The sequence below is a fragment of the Alexandromys fortis genome, unplaced genomic scaffold (assembly GCF_014885135.2).
Source record: "Alexandromys fortis isolate MF-2015 unplaced genomic scaffold, M_Fortis_MF-2015_v1.1 scaffold_94, whole genome shotgun sequence".
NCBI lineage: Eukaryota > Metazoa > Chordata > Mammalia > Rodentia > Cricetidae > Alexandromys > Alexandromys fortis.
In genome coordinates this window covers 7,103,643-7,115,824 of record NW_026067979.1, presented here as the reverse complement: position 1 = coordinate 7,115,824, position 12,182 = coordinate 7,103,643, and the positions used below count along the sequence as shown (strand labels likewise).

Below are 12,182 nucleotides of genomic sequence, written 5' to 3'. Positions count from 1 at the left end.
CTCTCTCTCTCTCTCTCTCTCTCTCTCTCTCTCTCTCTCTCTCTCTCCCCAAGTCTTCAGGGATATAAATATCCCTAACTCACTACCAATTATAATTGGCAGAATAATTTCTGAGAAACCTGTTATATTGTTTCCCAGAGTGTCTCTGTGGACCTAGGTCTGAGAACCAGCTTACTCGGCTTCCAGGAATACTCTCTACTGGCATACCCTGAACCTCTCAACTCCCAACTCTTGATCATTTTCTGCTTCCTCGATGTCTGGCTACTATCAGGTTCAGCTTACAGAGAAGCTCCGGCAAGAGCTCAGGGGTTTCATTCTACCCTCAGCCTCCCCATCATCCCCAGAGCTTCCTGATGGTAATGGCTGGCTTGACAACTGATTCTTCCCCTGGGACTTCAGGTCTCAGACTTCACAAAGCACCACACCTTTACGAGCCATGGAGTGCCATAATGTTCCTTAGATACACACACACACACACACACACACACACACACACATTTGAACAACTCCCACAGCAGCTTTTCACAGGCTATCAACTCTGGTTAGGTAACCAGTCAGATAGTAGAGGCTTAAGGAGGGACACACACACACACACACACACACACACACACACACACACACACCTTCAGTCAGCAGCTTGTAAAACCAGGAACTGGAGCTACAAGACCCTAAGTGCTAGCCAAAAAGAACGAGATCTGAGTTGTGTTTTGTGCCCTGGGTAGAGAAGAACTGCCCAAAAGATCCTAAGGCTCCTATTTGCAGGGAGACTTTCTCATAAAGAATGAAGACACACAGTACCCTTTTCTAAAAAGTTAATCCAAACAGGCCTGCCAATGACCTGAACAGGGAAATGCCCCACTGGGGAAGCTGTCTAGTCTAGAGATTTAAGAAACAGCAAAAAGCCTACCTATAATGTACGAGAGCACAATGGTCCTTTGTCAATGTCCACTCTTACGACTTGAGTGTATACTCTACACAGAATGTCCCCTTTGGCTATCGGCCACTCTCACTCTTGAAAGTGTTTCACTTACGCTGTAATAAACATGGCCTATCTTCTGCACCATGTGCCGCAAGTCTTGTCTGAATTCTTTCAATGGAACACTGGACTCAGAGAGGATAGTTGAAGAGGACAGGAAAACAAGAAAAGGAGGAGCACAAAGTGAAGCCGACAGAGTGACAGAGTCACCAGTCACGGCACCAGTCACGGGAGGAAGGTGTGCTGGCTACAGGTGGGTCATAAGACATTCTAAAGGAAGTTCTTGCCTGGATGGGTCTGGCCAGTATCTCCCAGGAAATCAAATGAAACCACTCTGTCTACATACATTTCAAGTAGGCTTTACTGTTTCTCAAGGTTCTAGAATAGGCAGCTTCCCTGAGGGAGCATTTCCCTGATCATGTGATTGACAGGCCAATTTAGATTAACTCAATGCCGGAATAGAGTTGGAATGCCGGATAGAGTTAGCTTACTTTCTAGCTACCAGCCAAAGACATCAGCTTCTTTCCACAATAAGCCTCATCACGTAGCTAGCACTCCTAAGATCCAGCTGGGGGAGGGGTATGCTTATATTTTGTTTTGGTTTGTTTTAGTTTTGGTTTTATTGTCTATAGCCCAAGCTGGTCTGAAACTCAAGGCAATTCTCCTGCCTCAGCCTCACAAATACTAGCATTACGAACAGGGGTCATAAAAGTAACTTCTTTTATTCATTTCAAACTTTACTATTTAAAAAAAGGTCACAAGCCAAAAATAACCTGATCCAAAAAACAGAACTTAGTGAACATCTATATAGTTAGAGTAGCCTTTTGGAAGCTGTAGACCTTCACATTAGATTTTGTACTTTCAACAACAAATACATTTTTATTCATTTACCCATCACCAAAAATTAAAAAAAATCTATGAGTTAGAACTAAAAAAATAATATACTATTTCATAATTCATGTTCATTATTGAATCCAATCATTATCCCCTAATATTTAGCTATTTTTGTTATCTTCATGTTTCTTCATAGTATACTATACCCCCATGTACATTTGTTTACATCTATACATGTATTATATTATTGGCTAGATACTACACTTGAGAGAAAACATGCGATCTCACTTAATATTAAGCATTCAAAGTCATCCAATTTCTTGCAAATTAACGTTTTCATAATCACTTTTGGAAGTGTCATCTTATCACTTCTATCTGCTGTGGGATAATGCCCTTGTACCCTGTAAAAATTTGTCACTTGTATTGGTTTGATAAGATGCTGAAATAATGTAAGAACTAGTTAATAATACACCCGAGCTAGTAGGCCAATCAGTGTTTTATTAAACCAATACAAGTTACAAAGTTTTATAGGGTCCAAGGGCATTATCCCACAACATCTATCAAATGCTCCTAGTTACCAGGCTGTGAATACTAATGAGTATTGACCTCCAGAGAAAACATGGAGACTGGCTTCACAGACCGGCTCAGTAGTAACCAAACATCAGGCTGAACTTCCCTGTGAGGGCAGAAAGTTGCTCAGACATGAAGGGACTCTGGCCAGCCTGAGCATGAGAGCAAGCCTTACTCTTCTTCTTGATTCCCTCTACCTTGCTAAAAACTGTTAAAGTTAGCCACCAAAGTCTATTCCCTTATTTGGCCACTTCCTCCTCCCAAAGCTGACTACCATGGTCCACTATCAAAGTACTGAAGACCAGCAATCAAAAAAAAAAAAGCCCCCTTTGGCTCAGCTAATTAACAAGCTCAGTTACAAATAAACACTTTATCCTACCATGGGTTTCCCCTCGTACTGAAGCAGTTATCCCGGTTCCTTTTCCTTTTTTCCTCTCCCCTTCTCCCTTGTCCTCTATCTCCTGTCTTTGTCTCCTATTCCCTGCCCTCTGCCCTATGGGGCAAATAAATCTCCTTGGTGCTGAGAACTTGGTCTTGGGGGTCCTGAGCCGATACATTTCCTTTCAAGACAACATAGTTCAAAGTTCAAAAGAACTTTCTAGAAATGAACAGCAAGAGACACCAAAATGAACACATGGGAATATAAACACTTAGGAAATGTCAGTCACCTGAAGTAACCAAAGAAGCGAACATAACATCCCAAAGTAAGCTGGGGATGAGTCTAACTTCATTCACACAGGGCACTTCTCCCCTGAACTCGTCTTACTGACACGGCAAAGAGCAAAGCTGATTTGGAAGAGCCTTCGGCGCCATGACAAATAGACTGGGTTCTCAGCAGCAGCAGCAGCAAACTCTCAGCCCAAGTTGGAGCTCGGAAGATCTGATTAATGTGTTCAACAAGTGACTGGCTCTTTCCAGGGGCCTCTTGTGAAATATGCTTTCCTGTCTGGTAACCATCATGCTTTGTGAGTTGGAACGAAGTAAACCCGAAGCTGAACAAGACAGCTCCACCCATTCTCTTATACATTCAAAACTCTCCTTTTCTCCCTGCCTAGTATTACTAGTTGTTTATGAGGAAATAAACTTGCAGTGAGTGAATTCAGTCAAGGCATTAAACAAATCGTCCCATGGCCTATCCAGAGCCTCACTGCATGTTTTCCAAGCTACACCCTCCGTGTGATATGCATACTGCCTAAAGAAAACCCACAGGCTCAACTTTCAAAATACGTCAGGATCACTATTCCTGGTACTGCCCCTCTCTCAAGATCACTGTAACAATCTATTAACCTTCTCTCCTTTTCTGTGTCTTCTTCCTAAAAACTTCACAGAGTGACACTTTAAGATATAGATCACTGATCCTTTTCAAAACACTGTCCTGGGGGCTGGAGAGATGGCTCAGAGGTTAAGAGCACTGCTCTTCCAGAGATCGTGAGTTCAATTCCCAGCAACCACGTGGCGGCTCACAACCATCCATAATGGGATCTGGCGCCCTCTTCTGGCCTGCAGACACACATGCAAACAGAATACTGTATACATAATAAATAAAATCAAAAAAAAAAAAAAAACCACTGTCCTAGTAGGTTTTATGTCAACTTGACACACGGTCGAATCATCAGGGAAAGGAGCCTCAATTGAGAAAACACCTGGACTGTAGGCAATCCTGTAGGGCATTTTCTTGATTGATGTGGGAATACCTAGCACAATGTGAATGGTGCCATCCCTGGACAAGGTGGTCCTGTGTTATACAAGAGAGCAGTCTGAGCAAACCATAGAGAGCAGACCCTTAAAGCAGCATTACTCCATGGTGTCTCTTTCAGTTCCTGCCTCCGGGTTCCTGTCCTGCTTGAGTTCCTGTCTTGGCTTCCTCTGATGACAGACTGTGACCAGTAAGTCAAATCAACCCTTTCCTACCCCAAGTTGCTTTTGATCATGGTGTTTATCACAGCAAGAAAAAGAAAGTGAAGACACATGCAATGGCCCCCATGTCCCATACAACAAAATCCAATATCTTAAATGCTTTCAAGATCCCACAAAAGCTGTCCTCATTACTTCTGGTGCTTCATTCCCAAGGGCTCTCCCCCATTTACCCTGTAATAGCTCTCTCACCTCTTTGCTATTGTTCCTTTGGATCAGCCTCTGCATAGAACACCCTTTCCCTGTTATCTACTTGTCTCAACTCCCTATTTTCTTCTACCTTTGCTCAAATCTAACCTTTTCCGAAGGTCTATCTTGTCACTCTATGTAAATTTTAAGGTTCCTTCCTTCCATTTCTTGCTCTACCTTGTACAGAAAATAAGAACTCCTCAAAGATGAAAAGGAAGTATCATTTGCTGGGTCAGAGTCAGTGTGAAATCACAGGCTAAAAGAACAGAGGATGTGTGCCCATGGGATATCATCCAAGATACATCATTTGAGAAGACAGGATCTTACCCTAAATGTAAGCAACTGTTAGATGGCAACTACCATGGTTAGCCTGAGGATGCTGTGCATCCCTCTACTGAAAGAGGATGCTGAGACACATCCCTTGACAGAAACAGAGGAAGCATTCTCCAAAGCACCACAGAATTGGTACTGGGTTCATGTTAAGTCTAGCAGGAGGACATAAGGGGAAACACTTGGAGAGGCTGCAAGTGTGCTTGAGAGACTCCTGTTGAGGACAAAGTGGGAACACTCTAGAAATATGAAACTCCTGTGTCCACAGTGGGAAGGAGGTCACCCAACACACTTCCATGGCAAAATAAACAGGCTCTCTGCTATCACTGGCTTTCTCTTACATTGGCTTGTTTTCTTTCTTTTTTTCCTAAAGATTCATTTATTTATTATGTACACAGTGTTCAGCCTCCATGTATACCTGCATGCCAGAAGAGGGCACCAGATCTCATTACAGATGGTTGTGAGCCACCATGTGGGTTGCTGGGAATTGAACTCAGGACCTCCAGAAGAGCAGTCAGTGCTCTTAACCTCTGACTTTTTCTTTTAAAATGTTAAAAGAGAAAATAGATTTTTCACTCTGTTGCAGACATTGATTAGCCAGTTGCTATGAACTGGGGAGTTTATAGGATTAGAAAACAGAAACCAAAACAAGAAACCTAAGGGAAGCAAGTGGGCCACACAACTCTAACATCAGCACTCCAGAGACAAAATGATGGTTAAGTTTGAGGCTAGGCTAGGCTAGACTAGAGAGACGCTCTCAAAAACAAACCAACCCATGGAAATGTCCTTTGCTTGTTGTTTTGTGTTCCATCTGAAAAATACAGGGATGTGAACAAGATTCTTGGGAGTTCATATTGATTCTTAATCACATCCATCCTACTATACCAGAAGACTAGAGTGGGCATCTACCAACTCCAAATTCAGAGACAATGCAACAACTGACTTGGTCTGTGCAGCCTGAAAATACCACTCAAGAAGCTGGCCCTGCAGAGCCTCAGACACCAAGCCAGGTGTCTTCAAGGTCTGTTTCTCCCTCTGCTTCTTTGCTGGGCCGAAGCTTCACTGCTGACAAGGGCTCATGCTAGTTGCCATCTACATTCAGGGAATTCCACTGTTGGCAGCTGGTGATGCCAAAGGTCTTGAAGGTGCTGCTTGACAAAGCTCACAGTGCTAGGACAACTTGGACTGACCCATCACTGCCCCGGTGGAAACTGCTGCACAACTCTATGTCTTTGACATGTCTAATGGTAGAATTCCTTCCATTCAGTGAGAAGGGTCTCTCACTGAAGGCTAGAACTGGAATAATGTAACAATTCTTATGAAAGCTGATGATAATAAGAAAATAACTTATGGTGATTCCCTGGGAGAATTGGCTATGCAAGAAACTGAGTCTTCTATAAAGTGGAATTAGTAAGCATGAGACAATGATTTGGGGGAAAAAATCATTAAAGAAGAAAAACTTAGGGAAATTTTAGAAGCTGACAAACTGTAACTGAATCATTAGATTTTCATGTTCTGCCACAGAAACACAGAACTAGCACAAACAAGAAAAAGATTTGGATTATAAAGTTAATGACAGGCCTTAGTCAAGCAAGCAGTTTTAGGAATCTTGGTGCTCTTCTACTCATTGCAGGATTGTAATAAAGATAGAGACCATATTGGGACAAGAGCTTATGACAGAGACACAAAAGAAAAACACGTCGGCTCAGTGAACTCCCTGGCTTCCTGAGCAGACTTGCAGATCTCTGACTGTAGGAGTAACAGGCATTTCAGAGGTCAAGGGAAAGGATGGTGGACTTAAGTAAGATACAAAAGAAAGAATTTAAACAAGGGACTGAGGAATTAGATTTCCATACAAAGATCAAATATTCATTATAGTAGATTAATAGACTAATACAGGAGAAGCTAATACAGGAGGAGGAAATGACTCTTGATTTATTAACTTAGTCAAACTTTAAAATAGAGACATCCTGTCTACTATTTCTGTAACTGCAAGGCTTTATGATACCAATTTTAAGGAAAAAGATACTGAGTTAAAATAATTGATTTTATCATAATGTTAGATTTTAGTTCTCATAAAATTTGCTGTTTGCTCGTTTTGTTTTTTACTTTGATATGTTTATGTAATCAAGGAAGACTTTAGAAGAAGTATATACCATGAAAAGACTGTAATCAATGATTAAAGTCTATGAGGAAATGATTTTGTGTATAAATAAAGCTTGTAAGAGATGCAGATTGTCAGAGTAGGTCACGTGATACCGAGATGAGCTTCCTCTCTGTCCATCTCCTGTAAAACAAAGCTAACAAGTGTTCCATGTCTGATGCCACCCTCACATCCACCCACTTCAGACCCTGCCATCCAGAGCTGGAGTCTGGCAGGCAACTGCAATAGAAACTCAGTCTATCAAAATGGAAACAGCCACGCACTATAGGCAAACAGAAGAGCATTGAGAAAAAAGCTGAGCTGACTCTGCCTTGTGGGGTCTTGTGTATACATACCTGTCAGACAATGTTAGCAAATATAGTAGCATGTGTGTAATATGTTCAGATGCAAAAGTCATTGAATACAATTGACTGTCTACCTAATCTGGAGTAAGCCTTCTCTCAGGACTGTCTACCTACTCTGGAGCAAGCCTTCTCTCAGGACTGTCTACCTACTCTGGAGCAAGCCTTCTCTCAGGACTGTTTACCTATTCTGGAGCAAGCCTTCTCTCAGGACTGTTTACCTACTCTGGAGCAAGCCTTCTCTCAGGACTGTTTATCTATTCTGGAGCAAGCCTTCTTTCTGGACTGTTTACCTACTCTGGTTCAAGCCTTCTCTCAGGACTGTCTACCTACTCTGGAGCAAGCCTTCTCTCAGGACTGTTTACCTACTCTGGGTTAAGTCTTTGTCAGGTCTGCATCCACAGAGCCCATGCTTTAGAAAGAAGACATCTTTGTTTTAAAAACGAAGGCAATGCCACATGCAAGTTGCCCTAACAGGTCACAGTTGTAGGAAATAGGGAGAGCATGGTCAATTCCTCTATTTTAATGTTTGGCAAGTTTTCATAGAGGAAAATACCCTGGAACTAACAAGGAGAAAAAGTTCCAGGCTGAGGAAACTGAATTTACAGAGTCCCAAAGGGATAAAAGAACCCGGAATAACCTCATTCCTGGGTCAGAGTTGGAGTTACATAGGACATGAAAGCAAGTGAGGCTGGGGATATGAAACCAAAGAGGCAGGCAGGTTCCAGATTCTGAAAGGCTTATCCATTATTCTAAGAGTTTGGGGGTTTGTCTTGTAGGTAACAGAGAGCCAATGAAGGAAGATAAACAATAGAACATAAATAAAAAAATAAATAAATAGGACTGAAGTTTGGCTTTTATAAAAACTAGTCTAACTCAATATTTTAGTTTTTTTGTTGTTTTGAGACAGGTTGTTATGGGATAGCTGTACAGTGTGAAAATATATTGCCGTGATTGGTATAATAAGAAGCTGAATGACCAAGAGTTAGGCAAGAGATATAGGCAGAACTTCTGAACACAGAGAGAGGAAGTAGGAGAAGACAATCAAGGCACAGTGAGACACCAATAAGACATGGAAGGATTCAACATACAGAATGAAAGAAAGGAAAAAGTCATGAGGCAAAATGTAGACTAATATAAATGTGTTAGTTTAAGTTTTAAGAGCTAGTAGGGTAAACCTAAGCTAAGGCCAAATTTTCATAATTAATAAGAAGTCTCCATGTTGTAATTTGTGAGCTGCAGGCCCAAAACAAGGTCCTCCTATCTAGTTCTAGCTGGCCTGGAACTCGAAATACTGACCACACTCACAGAGATCCACCTGTCTCCGCCTCCATGCCAGTTCAATCTAGCTCAATGCAGAGGAGAAAGCAGTGAGCCCAGGAAGAAAACAATCCAACTCTGAACTGAAGTGTTCAGATTTGTGGCTAAGGCCAGTAGGTGCTGGTGAAGCCTCTAGTACAATCAGAGGGGCAAGCATGTGAGGAACATAAGCTCTGAGAGAAATACACAGTTCAGGATGGCAGCATCCTGCTGCCCTTTGCCATGTTTACATTTGGGAAATAGTGGTTAGGCGGCAGCAGCACATTTCCTGGGAGGTGCTCCCAGGAGGGCCAGGAATGGAGAGCTGTTGAGACATGAATTTTTTTTTCTTTCAACCTTCTGTGTACCTGCTACGATGTTTGGACAAACCGGTAGGCTATAAACAGGAAAGCCTGTGATCAGTGTAGAGTTCAGGCAGGAAGCCCAAAGTGGGGAAAGCAGCTCTGGCAGACGGCCAACCATGGTTGGCACAGTTCCTGGGGTCTCGGAAGTTGCTTGGGAGCTCACTGGGCCAAAGCCTAACTCCAAGCTCTTTCTGTTGTGCATCTGTTCTGAAGGACTTCTGAGAGGAACTCATAATAGGATTTCCACATTTGGGGTTTGGGACCTTCCTTTCATGTGCCCAGCACTTCACAGTTTACAAAATGTTTACACTTATGGTAACTTTTTTTTTTTCACCAAGACATGTAGCATTCTTCCCAATCTATGCATTTTCAAACAATACTTGGGAGCTGTAAGTGAACTTTTTTTCATAAGTATATAGCTAGGAAGTGCCAAAACCACTGACCTAAATTAGATATTTTATGTTGGCGAAACAATAGGGAAGTGGATGTCTTACTCTGGATGAGAATACAAATTGAGCTAGCTTTTCATAACACATTGTCAGTATGTTAAATGTGGTTGGCCTTTCATCTGGCAGTTCTTATTCTGGGTCCCTGTGCTAGCCTTATGCTCATCCTAAAAAGCAAAGCTCAAAGTGAATCCAACATTAAAATGTGACCCCAGTGGCCTTAGGGAAGAGTGAAAAGGACACCAAACTGCCCCCATTGTGTGCAAAGAGGATCTGATCCTACTAGAACCCTCTAAAGAACACAGAGAATTCTGGAAGACAGAGGAGGGAATGTATTCATAGGTTCTCACCTACATTACTTTCTCCACAGATAGCTAACTCATTCTTCATGGCTTACCAAATGTGTTCCCAGAAGTATCCCAAAATGTATTCACACATTGGCTATGTAGTTAAAAATAAGGCTAGAGGTAACCTGGGACCGATGCTGGTGTTGTCATTAGAACACAGATCTCTGGAAAGTCCAGTTTTCAGAATCTAGAAGCTATAGCTCTATGGAATTAACAAGAACAGGATCCAGACCCCTTGGAGGTTTGAAGGGAACCTATAAATAAATTAACCTACCAATTATTTAAAAATTATCAAAATTAACCTATTAACGTATCAATAAATTAACGAGGTGTTTTGATTCTCTGCCATAGGAGACTTTACCTGTTCCATTGCACAATGACCTCATAATGCCAGATATTCTGTTCGGCAGGGCGACAGAGGACAACAGAGAAGGCTCTCTGTGCCCAGCATCAAGCCCGAAGAGAGCAAAAAACAAATGATTATCAAAAATCCAGTTCTTCGGGCTGGAGAGATGGCTCAGTGATTAAGAGCACTGCCTGTTCTTCCAAAGGTCCTGAGTTCAATTCCCAGCAACCACATGGTGGCTCACAACCATCTGTAATGAGATCTGGTGTCTTCTTCTGGCCTGCAGGCATACATGCAGGCAGAATACTGAGAATACTGATACATAATAAATAAATCTTGAAAAAAAATCCAGTTCTTCTCAACTGTTCTAGTTATAGGATTCATCTGAGAATCCACTGTAAAGTGAAATTCCTGGGCCCCACCTAGAAATTCCAATTTGTGTCTATATAATAATTACCTAAATAAACCTAGATTTCCAATTTTAAATCCCTCGAGCAATTTTTCTGTAGGTGATCCAGAAGCACACTTGAAAGGCACTGGCCCTGGACCCTGAACCCCAAGAGGGAAAAACGTGTCTCTCCCTGGTTCCCTATTCAATACTGGGCACATCTAGGCACCCGAGATTTGTTCAGAACCAATCCTCTAAAAATCATGTTTCAAATGGGGTCAGCTCAAATCTGTAGCCTCTCTGCATCATTAGGCTATGGGACTCTATGGCAGTAGTCTAGGAAAGGGGATTCAAGCTCACTAAAAGCTACATGATAATCCATGAAGCCAAAGAAACCCATCTATGGGATCTAGTGCCAGGCTGTTTGCCTGCCAAGAGGAGTAAAGGGCCCTTGAGCACTCTAGCTCTGGCAGCCCATAAGAATCATACCTGCGCTGTAGTTTGTTCTCTGGATAAAATTCCTCCCTGACTCAAAGTAAAAAAGAGTAAATGTAATTTAATACATTTTAGACTTAAACTATTCACGTGACATAATTTATGGAATAATACGGATCAAATACTGTATAACTGAAAACCATATATAAAGCAAGTTACTATCATCTTGGAGAATTGGCTCAAGACGCTTCATATGGGGGTAAATGTGTACATGCTCCGCAGTCAAACACAAGAGAAAACGGGAAGCAAGTCACTGTGCTTCCCCAAGCCCAGGTTTTCTGCTCTCTAAAACAGAAAGAATGCTAGTATCTACCTTTGAAGTTTCGTGAGAATTGAGGCAGTGTATGTTTTCCATTTCCTCTATTCCCATTCTCAATATTAATAGGTTGGTTCCTTTTCTGCTCCCATCATGGGCTCTAAAGCCAGACCTTTTTTTTTTTTAATTCATGTATGTATTTATTATGTATACAGTGTTCCGCCTGCATGTGTGCCTGCAGGCCAGAAGAGGGCACCAGATCTCATTACGGATGAGTTGTGAGCCACCATATGGTTGCTGGAACTTGAACTCAGGACCTCTGGAAGAACAGTCAGTGTTCTTAACCTCTGGGCCATTTCTTCAAGCCCTAATGTCAGACACTGAATACACTAGGACAAGCACATGGTGGCAGGCAGCATGGGCCTGTCAAAACGCTCTGGGACACATGTCACTTTAGGCATCCACGCCTTGATGTATACAGGAGAATACAGGTGATTCACGGACCTTCTGTCAACTATTGATACTCACCGTTCCCAGCCCGCAGACCTATCGCTAACTCCTTAAACTTAGAAATGAATGGTACGGCCAAAGCGCGGATCTTAACTAAGAAGTTGGAAAAGAGATAATGTGGATGTTTCCTGAGGTACGTGGCAAGAGCGGCAGAAGAATAAATGTGCTGCTGTAACTCTGCTTTCCAATTAGGATGGAATATTAGCCTGGACGGTGGGTTAGGAGGGGGCCGGTGTGAGAAGACGAAACGGTAGCCTTACTTTCCGGAAGATGCAAAGATCACTGAGCCTGCCTGGCCTTGCACCAGGTCAGAGCGTCTCCAGCAGGGTCCCAGCGGCCAAAGCGCCCGGAAATGGGCCCAAACCCGGAGAAGCGCACGCGCACTGAAGTCGCAAAGCCCCTCTGGGTCGGC

At 42.5% G+C, this 12,182-nt stretch overlaps 1 protein-coding gene across 1 annotated transcript in view; it reads right to left on the bottom strand.

Annotated features, from left to right (window-relative positions):
* The window catches only part of Smim3 (small integral membrane protein 3), a 53,275-nt gene extending 41,104 nt beyond the window's left edge, over positions 1–12,171 (bottom strand). Inside the window, exon 1 of the mRNA XM_050157842.1 lies at positions 12,031–12,171. The gene's annotated coding sequence lies outside the window, so the exon portion shown is untranslated. The remainder of the gene's footprint in view (positions 1–12,030) is intronic.
* Positions 12,172–12,182: the final 11 nt, after the last annotated feature.